The following is a 17,257-nucleotide window of genomic DNA, read 5'->3' as shown; positions in this document are numbered from 1 at the left end:
GTTTGTTGAGTATAGAAGAGGAACCCTGGCAGCTCAATCTGTTCCTGAAAACACCTGGATTACATTGCAGAAACGTGTGTGTGTGTGGGGGGGGGGGGGGGGGATCAAGAAGATTTGTTTCCACAAGGAATGCTGAGGATGGCTCAGGCCTTGGAGAGGGAGAGGCACTTTTGAATGGCAGGAAATGTCTTCACTTCCTGCTTCTCCTGGAGCCACTGCTCAGGAAAATATTACTCAGAGCCATTGGGCCACTTCACACAGCGCAATAGAGTTGTTTCGCGCTCATTGCTTCCTGCCCTGTCCTGGAATTGACTCTGGCAGAGCAAGGACACTGCCAGAATCTTTGGCAATCGTACAGAGGTCCAGCCTTGAATAATCGGCCCCTGTGTCGAGGACCGAGGAGGGAGGGAGGCAGCATATGCTTAGGAACTCTACGCTTTGGCCTACGGAGTATTTTTCAAATATATAGTCATGCTAGTTTCTTGCAGTATAAAAGGGAGAAGAAATAAAAGGAATGTGGCAGATTGACACATTTTCATTTTCGCATGAGCTTTGGTGGATAAGAACCCCACTTCTTCAGACTCAGCATAAACATACATTAAATAATGTATGCAATCCCAGGTGACAACAGGATTGAAGAGAAACAACTGGAAAAGCTGACATGATATGAGGATTTAAAGATCGAATTGCAAAGACTCTGGCACAAGCCAGTCAAGGTGATCCCAGTGGTGATAGGCACACAGGGTGCAGTGCCTAAAGACCTAGGCACTGACAAAATTGTTGGGAATCATCCTGGACTACTCAAGTCTAGATGTAGTTAGATAGATGATAGAGTTAGATTGAGGGAATCCTTTCCCTGTTTCCAAAGCATGCCTAGACAGGCGTTACTGTGTTTCACTCTATCCTGTTCACGTCACATCCCTTACTTTGAAGTTAGTAGAAATGTGAATCTCCAGGGACACTAACTTCTCATTGGTCAGAATGTCTTTTATGGCCCCAATAAACTGGACCATGAGGTTGGAACCATTTTGGTTCTCTCTTCTCCCTTTGTTCTTCAAGCTAACAACACGTCCTGCCATCTCTCCTGGCAAGATGTAACTATTTAGATGTTTGTTATTTTTCCTTTCTTATTTTTTCCTTAGAAACCAGTCTAGAGTAGACTAGACAGCTCCCAAGCCTTTCTATCTACAATGGAGTTCTTTTTACCTGAATAAATACTTTTTGAACTTTTATTGAGACTCTGCAGTCAATTGCAATCCTAAATGGTCAAAGGCTTCTCTTTGCTCGCCCTGTGTAAGTAACTGTTGCATTTGAAAGCTTTTGCTTTTGCTACTCTGCTGCATTTTGGTGGAATCTCCCCCAGAGAGGGTTAAATTGAGTCAAACCGCTCAGAGATTACCACAACAAAAATTACCATTTGCCAGCTGCAGAAGGCTACCTTACTGGGATTTGCACGCATTATTCACCGATACATCACACAGTCCTAGACACTTGGGAAGTGTCCGACGTGTGATCCAACACAAAAACCAGCAGAGTGTCTGCTGTGGACTCATCTTGTTGTGTTTCAAATAATAATAAACGTTATTTATATACTGCTCTATCTCCCCAAAGGGACTCAGAGCGGTTTCCAACAAAGGTTAAACATTCAATTACCAGTACAAAACATATAACACAACCATAATAAAACATTGAAATAATTACTGTAACACAACATAATCATACAAAATAAGACCAGTTCAATTCAAGTTCAATACTGACCCATTGGATGAGGTTCAACTACCAATGGACAAGTTAAAGATATAACTCTTCCAAATATTTAAAGTGGTTAGTTATTGTTGATGTATGGACAGGTTAACAGAGTATGAATCTGCCCTAATTCAGAATGTACATGCTGAATCTGGAGCCATTGTTTAAATGGCATGGGACCACATTTGCCCTGCTGGGCTCTGACCTCCATGTCACTGCTCCTAAGCTGGCTGTAGAGCTCCATCCAAACTCCTAGCCACCATGGAGTCCTCTGCTGATGTCAGCCTGGGGCCTACATGACAAGTGAGGAGCTATTTCCCCTCCTTGCTGGTTGCCCAGGCACCTCTGCTGACATCAGAATGAGATTGCTCATCTCCTTCTGATGGTGATGCAGTCAGCCCATTCTGACATCAAGAGAGGTGCCCATAATGGCAATGAGCTTGGATCAACTAGGCATAGCAGTGGTGACAACAATGGTACAACCCATCTTCTTTCCCTTTGCTGATCTGCTCAGGGGAAGGGTGTTGCCAACAGAATGTGGACAGTGGATTGGGCCAAATCAGACCAGATTCAGATGTCCAGACTGGACCAAAGTCTCAGGGTACTCCATAGTTTCCAGCAAACTTCATGGTATGCCTCAATTTTGCATTAAAGCAGGACAAACATAGAGTATAAGAAAATATATATATTTAAAAAATAGAATACCTTTCTATTAGGTTTAAATGACCAAACATTAGAAAAAAAACAAGGATAAACTCCTCTTTCTATTAACTACAGCAGCAAGGATATGCTTCGCAAAAAGATGGAAAGAAAAATCAATCCCAGAAGAAGAAGAATGGATAATAAGAATCTTGGAAATAAGAAACATGGATAGACTTACCTACCTCATAACAAAAAGCAAAGGAGAAGCAATAAAAGAGAGAGATTGGAGCCAAATCACCAACTATCTGAACAAAGATTATGAAGAGATAGAATAAGAAGAAAAGAAAATATAGACACCAACATAAACAACAGAAAGAAGATAGGAGAGCAGAGAAGAAAGAGAAGATAATCAAGAAAAAGGGAAAGGACGGAACCTCAAGGAAGATGATCGGAAGTCACTTTTTCATTTTAATCTCTTTTTTTCCTTTTTTTCTTCTTTTTTCTTTTTCTTTTTTGCTTTTTGCCCCCCTCCTACCTGTCCTTCCCCTACTTCCCCCTACCTCAACCCTCAATCCCATAACCTAGTATCTGATTTTATCATGTATATAAAACCGAATAAAGAGAGGAGGCCTAGGTCTACCAAACTTTCAGCTTTACCATGACGCTTGCGGATTAGAATGGATAAGAGATTGGGCAACACTTCAAAAAACGAAAATCATAACTTTAGAAGGAGCAGACTTAAGAACAGGGTGGCACGCCTATTTGTGGTATAATAAAAAATCAATTGAAAAGAATTTTTGGAACCATTTTATAAGATCTTCGCTTATGAAAATATGGGAAAAATACAAAAGAAGATTCTACTTAAAAACACCACTATGGATTTCGCCGTTAGAGGCCTGTCAAAGAAGGGAATTAGGAAGAGAAAATTGGCCCAGATACAAAGATATACTAATTAAAGAAAATGAATCATATATTTTGAAAAAAAGGGAAGATTTAAATGAGAAATTTACAGATATAGGATGGCTCCAATATTTCCAAATAAGAGAAATTTATAATAAAGATAAAAAATTAGGATTTGAAGATGAAGAAAGCTTTTGGGGTAAGATTATGCTATTAGAGAAAAAAATAATATCCAAAATTTATAAAAAAAAAACTTTTAGAATGGGAAACAGAAACTGAACCAATTAAGGAGTGTATGATAAAATGGGCAGAAAACCTAGGGAAAGCAATACAACTGGCAGAATGGGAAAAAAGCTGGAACACTAGACTCAAATTCACTTATGCAATGGACATGAAAGAAAATTGGGTAAAAATGTTTTACAGATGGTATTGGACACCACAAAAATTGCTAATTTTCATAAAAATTCCTCAAATAAATGCTGGAAGTGTGGAGAAGAAGTGGGGACCTTTTTCCACTGTTGGTGGAAATGTAGTAAAGCTAAAATATATTGGAAAGAAATACACCAGAGAATCCAAAAGATGTTGCAGATTAGAATTGATTTGGACCCAAAGTACTTCCTTCTGGGGATGCTCAATATAGAAAAAGATAAAAATAAAGAAATCTTATTTTACTATCTCACTACCACAGCTAGGATGAACTTCGCTAAACACTGGAAGGATAAAGAAATGCCAGAAATAAGAGGTTGGATTGATAAGGTCTGGGAAATAATGAATATGGATAGATTAACATACTTGTTACATAACAATCAAGGTAGACCAAAGAAACAGACAAACTGGGAGGCTGTCAAAAATTATTTAAGAAAAGAAGATTACAAGGTGATTATTTAGAAAACGTTAGAAGATATAACATACAAGACTGTTGAATAAGCAATTTAATGACATGAATAAAATAGAGACACCAGAATGATCTGGGAGAAAATACAAGGAAAATTGGATAAGTAATTTGACATATAGAGCACTGTGTAAGGATGGAAGTCAATTTTAAGTTAAGGTGATGGGTTATCGTTGGGATTTGAATTGGGTGTACATGTCTGTCTCAAGTCGTCTTTGTTTTAACTTTATGTTGAAAGCATCAGTAAAAATTTATTTCAAAAAAAAAGATGATTTTTAAAAAAATAGAATACTCATTGGAAACCGTTGTGCATCCTGAAGACAGCCAGCAGTTCATACATGGTGAATCCCAATTTTAGGACCAGGGTAGACAAGCCCAGTTTGTAGAAACAATAAATGATGTGTGGCCGGCATGACTTCTTGGAACTTCTTTTGCCTTTTCCCACCAAAGCAGTACCTATTGATCTACTCACATTTGCATGTTTTTGAACTGCTAGGTTGGCAGGAGCTAGGGCTAACAGCGAAAGCTCACCCCATTCCACAGATTTGAACTGCCAACCTTCAGGTCAGCAGTTCAGCAACACAAGGGTTTAACCGTGACCCCTAAACTTACCAAAAATCCCTTTCCTTTGAGTCAAAACTTTCACCGAGAAGATTCTTTTGCTATAAATACAATAGTAAGAAAACTTGTACTAACACATGTGGTACCATTTTCTTTGTTCATACCTCTGCTAATGGATTAAAAATTATGAAAACAATTCAGTTCAACTATTTCACTTTCTAAACTTTTTTGTGATATCCTTGTTCAATGAATATGACCTGTAAAAGTAACTGGTTTTTGGATATTATTTCTAATACTAGATTTGTGTCCATTTGCCCTCTTGCGTAAACCCTATCTTGTTTGTCTGATATAGAATATAGCATAAGTTAGCATGTATCAGCTTTCTCCAAGACCTGGTTCATAATATCTTCATGGCAATGTTCTGGCAACATTCAGCAGGCTTTCTGTGTGTGGCTCCTTCCTTTCTTCCTCCATTTTTTCATACACCTTTTTTCCTCTCTCCTTCCTTCCTTCTTCCTTCCTTCCTGTCAAGGAAATTCCCTCAAAACAGCAGAGTATGTAAAATTACAAAGTACAGTAGAGTCTCACTTATCCAAGACTCGCTTATCCAACGTTCTGGATTATCTAATGTATTTTTGTAGTCAATGTTTTCAATATATCATGATATTTTGGTGCTAAATTCGTAAATACAGTAATTACAGCATAACATTACTGCATATTGAGCTACTTTTTCTGTCAAATTTATTGTATAGCATGATGTTTTGGTGCTTAATTTGTAAAATCATAACCTAATTTGATGTTTAATAGGCTTTTCCTTAATCCCTCATTATCCAAGCTATTTGCTTATCCAAGGTTCTGCTGGCCTGTTTAGCTTGGATAAGTGAGACTCTACTGTAATATTTATAGTAGAGCATTCAAATCACAGCAAGTGAAAGCAATATAGTGTGGCACTGAATATTTGTCATGTGTGTGTGTTCTGTGATCCACCCTAAGTCCCCTTCGGGGTGAGAAGAGCGGAATATAAATGCTGCAAATAAATAAATACATCTTAAAAGTTTCAAAAAGGTTTATTAACATAAGAATTACATTTCTTGATAGAAAAGGATTGGGTCTAAGCTTTCTCTCTAACCTCCATTACTTCTAAGTTCAATAAAGGGAAAAATCTCTAAATACTTTTCACATAACTAGGGAGAGACACAGACAAGAATGAAAGGCAGGTGAATGAAGGAATGACCTCGAGATCTTAAACCAGTGGTTCTCAACCTGTGGGTCCCCAGGTGTTTTGGCCTACAACTCCCAGAAATCCCAGCCAGTTTATCAGCTGTTAGGATTTCTGGGAGTTGAAGGCCAAAACATCTGGGGACCCACAAGTTGCGAATCACTGTCTTAAGTTTCATTCTACTTAATTAATTAGAATGGGGGGGGGGGGGGGTAAAGGATAGTGAATGAGAGAACAACATCAGGCATTCAGGATTCCCTCAGCCAAGCTTAATTCTATCTATTTGCTTCCCATTGGGGACTATAGACTTGAGCAGTGTGGGGTTGAACCCCAACCCTTCCTTCCTTCCCTGTACACATTTCTCCCCTCTTCTTATCTTCTTATCTTATCTTTCTTTCCGTCCTTTCTCTTATTTTCTTTCTTTCATTTGCGCATGCCATTTCCCCTTTCCTTTCTCTTTGTTCCTTCCCTTCTTTTTCTTTCTTTCTTCTTCCCTCCCTCCCTCTCTCCCTCCTTTGCTCCCTGTCTTCTTTCTCCATTTTTCCTTTCTTTCCTTCCTTCTTTCCTCCCCTCCCCTCATACATGTCACCTAGCAGCAGCCAAGCTGTTTCATTCCTTCTTTCCCAGTCACATGACAAAGGGCCACTTCACCTTGACATATCAAATCTGCTTTGTTCCTTTTCTTTCCCTCTGCTCTGAGATCAAAAGGGGTGGATCCAAACCCTTCAATTGTTTTAAGTTGGATTATGATGTTTTAAACTGGATGATATGTGTGCCAAGTTTGGTCCAGATCCACCTAGCCATGTATGTATGTATTTACAGTATTTATATTTCACCCATCATACCCCGACAGGGACTCAGTGCAGATTACAATGCACACATACATGACAAACATTCAATGCCATTATCAGACATACATCATACAAAGAGAAAATAGAAGCAATTTAACATTTTCCAGCTTCCATGAGGGTATGCTCGATTCCGGCCACAGGGGGAACTGCTGCTTCATCATCCACTGTGACACTGAGTCCTTTTTGATGGTAGTACTTCCCCATTGCTCTTTGCATGCTGGCAGTTTTATGGTGTTATAAATTAAGTTACATTAGCCTCCCAGCATTAAGCAATACCTAGAATCTCTACTCACAGCCGAAACTGTTTTTAAGCTGCTTAGGTGAAAGCAAGCTAGGCTATTAATGGTTGGGAGCTTAATCCTGACCCGGCTTTGAACCAATGACCTCTCAGTCAGTAGTGATTTATTGCTGCTGGCTATTAACCAGCTGCGCCACAGCCCGGCCTATGTAGGAGCCTTTGTAATACAAAACAACCAACATACAATATTTACATACTTTGATTTTTAGATAGATAGATTGATTGATAGTCACTATCGCATTGGAAATAATGCCCGGCTGCTCACTGGAGGGAAGGATATTAGAGGCAAAGCTGAAGTATTTTGGCCACATCATGAGGAGACAGGAAAGCTTGGAAAAGATCATAATGCTGGGGAAAATGGAAGGAAAAAGGAAGAGAGGCCGACCAAGGGCAAGATGAATGGGCGGTATCTTTGAAGTGACTGGGTTGACCTGGAAGGAACTGGGGGCAGTGACGGCCGACAGGGAGCTCTGGAGTGGACTGGTCCATGAGGTCACGAAGAGTCAGAGACAACTAAACAACTGAGCAGCAGCAGCATACTGTAGTACAGAGCCAGCACAGTATAGTAGCCAGAACATCAGACTATGATTCTGAAGATCAGGGTTCAAACCCCTGCTCAACCATCGAAACTCACTGGGTGACCTTGAGGAAATCATATTCTCTCAGCGCTCCATGCAGTCAGGCCTGCCACATGACCTTGAAGGTGTCTACAGACAATGCTGGCTCTTTGGCTTAGAAATGGAGATGAGCACCAACCCCCCAGAGTTGAACACGACTGGACTTAATGTCAGGGGAAATCTTTACCTTTACAGCCTCATAGGAAGAAGAAAGGCCTATGTTCACCTTGCACAAATGGCATAAAGTCACACAGCACCTCAATGCTGCAGTGCACAAACAGTTGCACAGTGCTGCTCAAAACCATGTTCTTGGCTTCATTGGGAGTTTCTCACACAATGTACAACACCATGTTCTTCTAGTATACTTTCTCCCATGAAAGATGCACACAAAAGGCCACCCAGGTTTATGCACACCACATGCAATGCATTGCATTTCATGCATATCTGCATACGTATGCCCATACATATAAAACCCCAGGCTGAATCTGGGGGCCTGCCATGGCTGGCTGGGCCCAAAGGCAGGAAGCACCTGGCTAGTTTGTCAAGAAGCAGCCGGACCCATCTGCTTCCTCCTCTTCCTGCTCAACTGGGGGAACGTGGCCAGCGCATGGGGGCAGGAGGCGGGGAGAGAAAGATAATTGAGGCACTCTGTCCAAACAGGAAATATGTAAAAGTGACCACTCTGCAGGTGGCTGGACGATCCTGCCACCCCCCCCCCCCCTCTTTCTCTTCAACAAAACCCTGATAGGGTTGTTGTATGTCTTTCGGGCTGTGTGGCCATGTTCCAGAAGCATTCTCTCCTGACGTTTCGCCCACATCTATGGCATGCATCCTCAGACAACCTCTGAGGATGCCTGCCATAGATGTGGGTGAAACGTCAGGAGAGAATGCTTCTGGAACATGGCCACACAGCCCGAAAGACATACAACAACCCTGTGATCCCGGCCATGAAAGCCTTCGACAACAAAACCCTGATAGTACCTCACCCAGAACTGATGGGATCATGAACTTTTCGAGATTGGGACCTGGAGCAAAGACTGGGAAAGTTGTTGTTGGTGGGTTTGTGTGTGTGTGTGTGTGTGGACAACTGCATCCCATTGCCTGAGATGTCAGAGCCAAAGTGTGAGGCTTTATGATGACACGTGACAATCCTTGCTGATGTCATGAGGTGGGCCCTTGTGATGTCACAAAGAACTCAGCTGAACGTGGAAACAGGCATGAGGGCAATGAGTCCAGAATTGTACGTTGTGCTGACCAGATAAGAAGAACTAGGAGGAAGGAGAATAAAGCATTTTAATAACCAAGCAAATGAGAGAGTGCACACACTAGCTGCAGCTATTGCTACTATTCCTGCTAGAGCTCACATCTCAGGTGGTACATGGTGAGTTTGTCCAGGATGTATACTACTGGTAGGTCTTGTGGAATGATGAATGCTGACCCATGGAAGATATTTATGTCACTAGGGCTGTCAGTTCTCAAGACCTTGATATCAAGAAAGTGGATCTCAAATTATGATATAAAGTGGAGTCTCATTTATCCAACATAAACGGGCCGGCAGAATGTTGGATAAGCGAATATGTTGGATAATAAGGAGGGATTAAGGAAAAGCCTATTACACATCAAATTAGGTTATGATTTTACAAATTAAGCACCAAAACATCATGTTTAACAACAAATTTGACAGAAAAAAGTAGTCCAACATGCAGTAATGCTATGTAGTAATTACTGTATTTACGAATTTAGCACCAAAATATCACAATGTATTGAAAACATTGACTACAAAAATGCTTTGGATAATCCGGAATGTTGGATAAGCGAATGTTGGATAAGTGAGACTCTACTGTGTGTGTGTGTGTGTGTGTGTGTGTGTATGTATATATGTATGTGTGTATAGGTAAAGGTAAAGGTTTTCCCCTGACATTAAGTCCAGTCATGTCTGACTCTGGGGGTTGGTGCTCATCTCCATTTCTAAGCCAAAGAGCTGGCATTGTCTGTAGACACCTCCAAGGTCATGTGGCCGGCATGACTGCATGGAGCGCCCTTACCTTCCCGCCGGAGTGGTACCTATTGATCTACTCACATTGGCATGTTTTCGAACTGCTAGGTTGGCAGGAGCTGGAGCTAACAGCGGCCGCTCCCGCTGTTCCCGCTCCGCTACATATACACACATATATATGTGTGTGTGTGTGTGTGTGTGTGTGTATACACAGCTCTATTAGGACCTTACATTAACCTTTTGTATGAATTATCTCTGGAGTGATGTCTGATCACATCCAAACTTCCCTTCTTTTCCATAATCCTCCCACAATGAAACAGGAGGATTTGAGTCAGAGCCTTTTGGGTTTCCTTTATCTATCTGGCATGATATGATCAAGGCTAGCCCTGGGAACGCTTCACCTATAGCACCTATCTGGAACCCCTTTGTGAATCCTCAATTGTATGTAACTGTGCTTTAAACATCCTTTGTCCATCGGCTGACACCTTCTTTCTCTAGCTGGCATTGGACCATCAGGACCCATCAACCACTCATCAAACTGATTCCATCCAGACACACCCAGTTTCTGGGTAGGACTCACAACAGACACAAGACTTCAGACTCATGAATGACTATTTATTAAATTTCCCGCCACACCTCTGATTGGCTCAGAGGCAGAGGTGGACTTGCACCTCCTCCAATGGTGCTGCAGATCCTAGCCAGCACCCTCCAGGACGAATATATATTTATTTATTAGGGTCGATGATCAGCACCGAAAAAATGAACAGGAACAACGGGAAACTAGTTTGGCAATTTTCAATTGTTCTGTATTGCTGCTTCTTTCTGTCAAATGTACTATAAATAAGCTCATGTATTCACAGCTGGGGTATATCAGTACTTTGGGGTGCTTTTTCCAGTGACATCCTCTTTGGCCATTGAGAATAAACATCTGCTTTTGCCTTCCAACCCATATGTGTCTGATTTGACCTTCTGGAATAGTTAGACACTATGGGCTCTCGAACCCGTGATTTAGTGGAGCTGAAATCACTCAATAACCTGTCCCATATTGCTCTGGTCATCAGAATAAGGGAGATGACTGTTGTCTTGCAATGTTTACATGTCTCTCACTTGATATGCTCTATTTTTATTAGAAAGTCATATTTTGTACAACTCTAAAGTAGGTAAAGGTTTCCCCTGACGTTAAGTCCAGTCATGTCTGACTCTGAGGGTTGGTGCTCATCTCCATTTCTAAGCCGAAGAGTTGGCGTTGTCCGTAGACACCTCCAGGGTCATGTGGCCAGCATGACTGCATGGAGCGCCGTTACCTTCCTGCCAGAGCGGTACTTATTGATCTATTCACATTGGCATGTTTTCGAACTGCTAGGTTGGCAGGAGCTGGAGCTAACAGTGGCCACTCATGCTTCTCCCGGGGTTTGAACCGGGGACCTTTCGGTCTCCAGCTCAGTGCTCTAACACACTTCGCCACATTAAATGTACCTAGAGGAATCTTGTTGAGCAGCTACAAATACATGACCTATAGCCAAACTTCAAATATTGGTGAGCAATTATTGTGATCCATGGGTGCCTGCTCCTCCTTTGATTGAAAAGCAGAAGCCTGGTGGTCCCTCCTACCCACCTTTTGTTTTTAGCATTCTCTGACATGACAACATATTTGTAGCAGTGGTCCTTTTTCTTCCTGCCGCACTTGAAATCACTCATGGGAGGAAGTTAGAATGTTAGACAACCACTTCTTGGGTTGAGAGGGGAACAGACCCCATCAGTCCTGTAACTGTTGACCAGTTTTAGAAGATTTTAGAAGATTTTCATGGTCCCTATGTAGAGATGGTATTTATTTATTTATCATGCTGGAAGTGAACTGAGGGTACAAGGTGTAATGTACGAGGGTTGAATGAAAAGTAATGCCTCCACCTTCGTAACTCCTCAACAGATGGCAGTACTGGTATGCAGCAGGTACTAGTTTGTTCAGTAGACTCCTCTACAGTTCCATTTGGCAGGAAGCCTTAGCACTGAACAGTTGTGTCGTTAAAGTGTGAAGTATGGAATCCTGCGCAGATGGTTGGTCAATGTGACTTAAGCAACGTGCAGTCATTGAATTCTTGACACCAGAAGGTGTCACCCCAAAGGAGATTCATCCGACAATGCAAGCCGTTTATGGTGATTGTGTTGATGTGAGTACTGTGCATCATTGGGCAAGTAAGTTTAAGGATGTTGAGGTGGGAACATCTGACTTGTGTGACAAACAAAGTGTTGGACATCCTGTGACAGCAACCACAAGCAAAAGGTTGACAGATTGACAGTTTCACAAGCAAAAGGTTGACAGATTGATTCAGGATGATTGTCGTATCACTCAGAGAGAAATTTCAAGCATAATTGGCATTTCACAAGAATGTGTGGGTCACATTATTGCTTTGCTTGGCTATTGGAAGATCTGTGCATGATGGGCACCCAGGATGCTGATGCCTGAAATGAAAGCGCACAGACTTGAAATTTGCCAGGAACTCCTCTCGTGTTACGAGAATGAAGGTGATGCCTTTCTCCTTTGGGGTGACACCTTCTGCTGTCAAGAATTCAATGACTGCACGTTGCTTAAGTCGCATTGACTGACTGACTGAGCAGGGTTTCATAGTTCACACTTTAACAATACAACCATTCATATGCTAAGGCTTCCCACCAAATAGAACTGTAGAGGAGAGTCTACTGAACAAGCCAGTACTTGCCACATACCAGTACTGCCATCTGTTGAGGAGTTACAAAGGTGGGGGCATTACTTTTCATTCAACCCTCGTATTTCAAAACACAAACAAATGTAGAGATGTTGAATATGTAGCAGTATGTAATGATCATACAGAATTCTGTCGCTCCTTAATGACCGCACTATGGGGCTGCCTCTTGCAACCTCACCATTGTGGCATCACCAGGACCCACCATGCATCCCTAGGTTTCACATTTTCTAGGCTAGACACAGTCTTGAGGTGGAAAGCCTGCATATTTTGATGTCAGAGCTTGTACAAGAAGGATCAGAAGTCATCATAGTGCCATTCCTGTCTTGTTCCCAATGGCATGTGAATGGACTCATCATTTCTCTTACCTCAGTTACCCCTCCTTGTGAACCAATGCTGCGGAAGTGCAACATGCATAAGGACAGTTTGCACTGAGACAAACACTCTGGGCAGCAGTTGGGTTGTGTCAGATGTGTACCCTGGGTACATAAAGCCACCTCGCTTCCACTGTTGCTCTCTTCTGGCAGGTCATGCCACCGATGAAAAGGTCCTCTGGGTTACAGTGACCAGTCAGGTTCTGATAAGTTGGAGTAAGTGATCCCCAGATGACCTAAGTGTCTTGGGCAGATTGTACCGTACACTGTGCTTGCAGACATTCATGGCACATAGTGTGATTCTTGAGCTTTAAAATGCTGCAAGATTTCCATTTACTTGTGCAGAACAAGCTGCCTACAGAATTTCCCCTTGCAATTAAAGGCACATTAGACCCAGGAACTTGATTATTAATATAATAGGGAAAGGGTCTAGCAACCACAATCCACTCCTTCAATCTTGAATCTTTCCTGTGATGACAACAAATCTGAACTGAATTCCTTACATAATCCACTAGATGGCAGTAGTACTTCTCTGAGAAGCTGCATAGGGAAAAAAGCTATAATAAATGACCCTGTAGCATCTTTGAGACTGAGTGTGCATTTACACAGTAGAATTAATGCAATTTGACACCATTTCAGTTACCATGGCTCAATGCTATGGAATCGTGGGAGCTGTAGTTTCACAGGGTCTTTAGCTTTCTCTGTCAAATGGTGCTGGTGCATTACCAAACCACAAATCTAAGGACTCCATAGCATTAGAACCATAGCAGTTGAAGTGGTGTCAAACTGCATTAATTCTGCAATGTAAATGCATCCCGAGAAAAAGAAAATTTTAGCACAAGCTTTCATCCATTCATCAGATGCATGGAATGAAACAGAGTGACAAGAGGGCACAGTTGAGAAAGTATGGCATATATCAAGATTGGAGGATGAGCAAAAACACATGTCTGATGTTGTGATTGATGATATCAGACTGCCTAAGTAGATAAGTAGATAGTAGATGTGTGTTGGGGGGGGGGGGCAGAGTTGGCACCTGGATTTGTGGCAAGGCCTTGTTTCTGTGTTCCCACCATTGATATATGCCCTGTTATGCCCTATTACACAATGTTATGTGTGTTCTTGCAAAGCAAATGCTTTCTATTAATGACAGGACATATCTTCGGTGCTGAACCCCAGCCCACAAAGGTTTACAGCACCTTGGATAGTGTCTTCAGAATAAAATTAAGTGTAGATTCATGCTCAGGGGGAGGGAGGAGGAGGAGAAGCAGCAGTCAGAAGGCTTGTTGTCACGCCTTTCATGGGTACTCAGCCTCTCCCCTCCCAACATCCCCGTTGCCTCGGCACAATAAGAAGATTTTGCGAGACCAGTCTCTCTTATTATAACCGTAATGGTAAGGCTACGGACCATATTTTAGTTCTTGGGGATCAGTGGTGGTCCATGGACCACAGGTTGGGAACCATTGCCCTATCTGGAGTCAAGACCAATTGCAGCCTTCTTGCCTGAATTGCTTCCCTCTTCTGCTATCCACTATAGGCTTAAATATTCTAAAAGAACCAGATCCCATTTTATTGTTGAAGATAAGCAGGTTAGCCCCAATTATACTTGGATAACTGATCACCAACGAATACCAAGTGCTATACTCTAATTCTCAGAGGAGGGAACTTTTAAAAAAAACTTCTGAGTACTTCTTACCTAAGAAAACCCTATGAAATTTTTGGGATTGCCATAACTCTATAGGTGACTTGAAGGCATATATATATATATATACATCCCATTGATAAACAGTAGAAATATCAGCAGCTCTACTTACAGCTTGCCAGCTGCCAGGATGAGGAACAATATGGAACTGCACATACTTGGTGTATCCATTACATTAGGAGGAAGCTCATATTTATTTATTTATTTACAGTATTTATATTCCGCCCTTCTCACCCTGAAGGGGACTCAGGGCGGATCACATTATATACATATAGGGCAAACATTCAATGCCCATATACACATAGAACCGAGACAGAGACAGACGCAGAGGCAATTTAACCTTCTCCTGAGGGGATGTTTGATTCTGGCCACAGGGGGGAGCAGCTGCTTCATCATCCACTGTGATGGCACTTCCTGTCATAAATTAGTTAAATTTGCCTCCCCACTTTATAAGTGGTATCTTATTTCCGACTTGATAGATGCAACTATCTTTCGGGTTGCTAGGTCAGCAACGAGCAGGGGCTATTTTTTATTTTTTTAAATTGACGGGTGCTCACCCCATCACGGGCTGGCCTTGAACTCATGACCTCATGGTCAGAGTGATTTATTGCAGCAGGCTGCTCACCAGCCTGCACCACAGCACGGCCCAGTTTGTTTCATTCCTTAAAGTGCACCTATAACTCATAGGAATTGTTGTGTATTTCAGAAGCAACAAAAGGTAAATTCTTCATATGGTATGACCCCTGTATCTGTGGGAGATATATTCCCAAAATTTGCAGGGATATGTATAAGTGTTCATAATAATGAACTTTATTGAAATGAAGGACCTCCAGCCCAAGAATGCCATAGAGTCACACTGGTGGATCTAGAAAATGCTTGGAAAGCACATATTTTGTTAGACGTGAATAAATTAAATTTTGGATACTTTAGCATAATTTCTATACTGACTTGCATTTATTTTGTATTTTTTTTTCTTTAGGGATTTATGGTTGCACCTACTGTGCTCCAGAGACAGGAGAGTACTGCACCCAAGTCTGACTATATCATCTCATTGGACATATGGACATTTTGGGATTGCACCTATGTGTCAACTTTAACATCCAATTTGTTAAATATATTGGGATTTAAATTGCCATGCCTAAATTTACATCTAGATCTGGCCACATCTACACAGGTAGATCTTGGCAAGGCCACTGAGCCCTGCAAACAGAAGTTTTTAGCTTTGGACAAGATCAGAAAACATGGGAAGAAATTGATCAAGAATTTAGTTAGCTTCCACTACTAGCATAAAAGACTTTTCATCGTTTCATTGTTTTAAATAAAACTTCGTGTATTAATATTTTTTCATTTTGAAAGTGTTGGTTGTAGTATCTTTGCTTCAGACTAAGCTGTGTCATCAGTCCAATAAAGTATACTGTCTGTAAACATTTCTATCTGTATGCTTATTTCTGCTATTTTGAGGATGGGGCCACGACTTTCATTAGGTTTTCAGGCAGGCTGGTGATCCAGAAAAGATTAAGAACTGCTGATAGTTCCATGTATACAAAATGTGTTTCATGCACAACATCATTAAAAATACTGCATATAAAATTACATCCAGACGTGTATATAGAACATACATGAATTTTGTGCTTAAATTTATTTATTTTATTTTTATTTCTGATATTTCTACCCCGCCTTTCTCCCCAAGGGGACTCAGGGCGGCTTACACAACTGGCAGGATCACTACCAGTATATCATAGTACAATAAAATAATACAGTTAAAATAGTTAAAATAACATAATAAATTACAATATATAAAAGAAATAACACAGTGCAACACCGAATATATATGCCAATCATCCATCAGACATTGTGCAAGAGCCTTAATCCAATCCAAGTCAATGTTAACTGAGTTTATTCATTAAATGCTTGCGCACATAGCCAGGTCTTCTTATTTATTTAAATGAGGATCCCATTTCCAAGCTATCTTATTAATCAACCCACCTACATCTCCAAGGAGCAGTTTTCAAAGAGGTAGCTTAAAAAAAAATATAAGCACCTTTGAGACTGAGACAAAGATATTCCTAGCATAAACTTTCACCAACTCCAGACAACATCATCAGTACCTGCAGGAAACTCTTTTCAATAGACATACATACAGTACCAAAAAGTGGGGGGAAGAAGTATGTATATTGTAATAGTATTGCAAAACATGGATGAATGGTGACAGGGTGACAAGATCAGATTCAGCAACAAGTACAGTTCAAGGGGCAAAGGTGGAAGATAGATTTCACATAAGAGGCAAGATAAGCAGGTAAACATGTATTGTGGAAGAAGTTCTTGGAAAGAGAAATGGCTGATTTAGGATATATCCAGAAACACCAGTCCACTGGCAATGGGTTGAACACAAGACAATGTTTTCTGAGACAATATTAAAGCACTAGTTATCATTTCAGCTACAAAACAGGATTATTGTGCCTGCATTGTTGCAAACTACATCCATCTATCATCGATCATCGATCTATCTATCTCTATATTTGTTCAAGAGTAGTAGTAGTAATATATAGGTATTACATAAAATAATTGGCATATAGACCTTGAATATTAAAAATCAATACAAATAAAATATAATAAAATTTAAACATTAAATAAACATTAAATAAATAACAAACAGCTCATGCAATGCATTCAAGATCTTTACTCTTTTGAGTGACATTTTGAGTGACATTCAGAGTGACATTCATTTTGGGGGTAAACTAT

General features: G+C 41.0%; 2 long non-coding RNA genes across 2 annotated transcripts; both read left to right on the top strand.

Annotated features, from left to right (window-relative positions):
- Positions 1-2,107: 2,107 nt before the first annotated feature.
- On the top strand, positions 2,108-3,044 carry LOC134296443 (uncharacterized). The gene is made up of 2 exons (XR_010003190.1): positions 2,108-2,376; positions 2,524-3,044. It is a non-coding gene; the product is annotated as an uncharacterized LOC134296443 (long non-coding RNA).
- A 5,782-nt stretch (positions 3,045-8,826) lies between these two features.
- LOC134296441 (uncharacterized) lies at positions 8,827-15,857 on the top strand. Its single transcript, XR_010003188.1, has 2 exons — positions 8,827-9,107; positions 15,495-15,857. It is a non-coding gene; the product is annotated as an uncharacterized LOC134296441 (long non-coding RNA).
- Positions 15,858-17,257: the final 1,400 nt, after the last annotated feature.

The sequence above is a fragment of the Anolis carolinensis genome, chromosome 2 (assembly GCF_035594765.1).
Source record: "Anolis carolinensis isolate JA03-04 chromosome 2, rAnoCar3.1.pri, whole genome shotgun sequence".
Classification (NCBI taxonomy): Eukaryota; Metazoa; Chordata; class Lepidosauria; order Squamata; family Dactyloidae; genus Anolis; species Anolis carolinensis.
The sequence above is the reverse complement of the archived record's forward strand: the minus strand, read 5'-3'. Positions and strand labels throughout refer to the sequence as shown.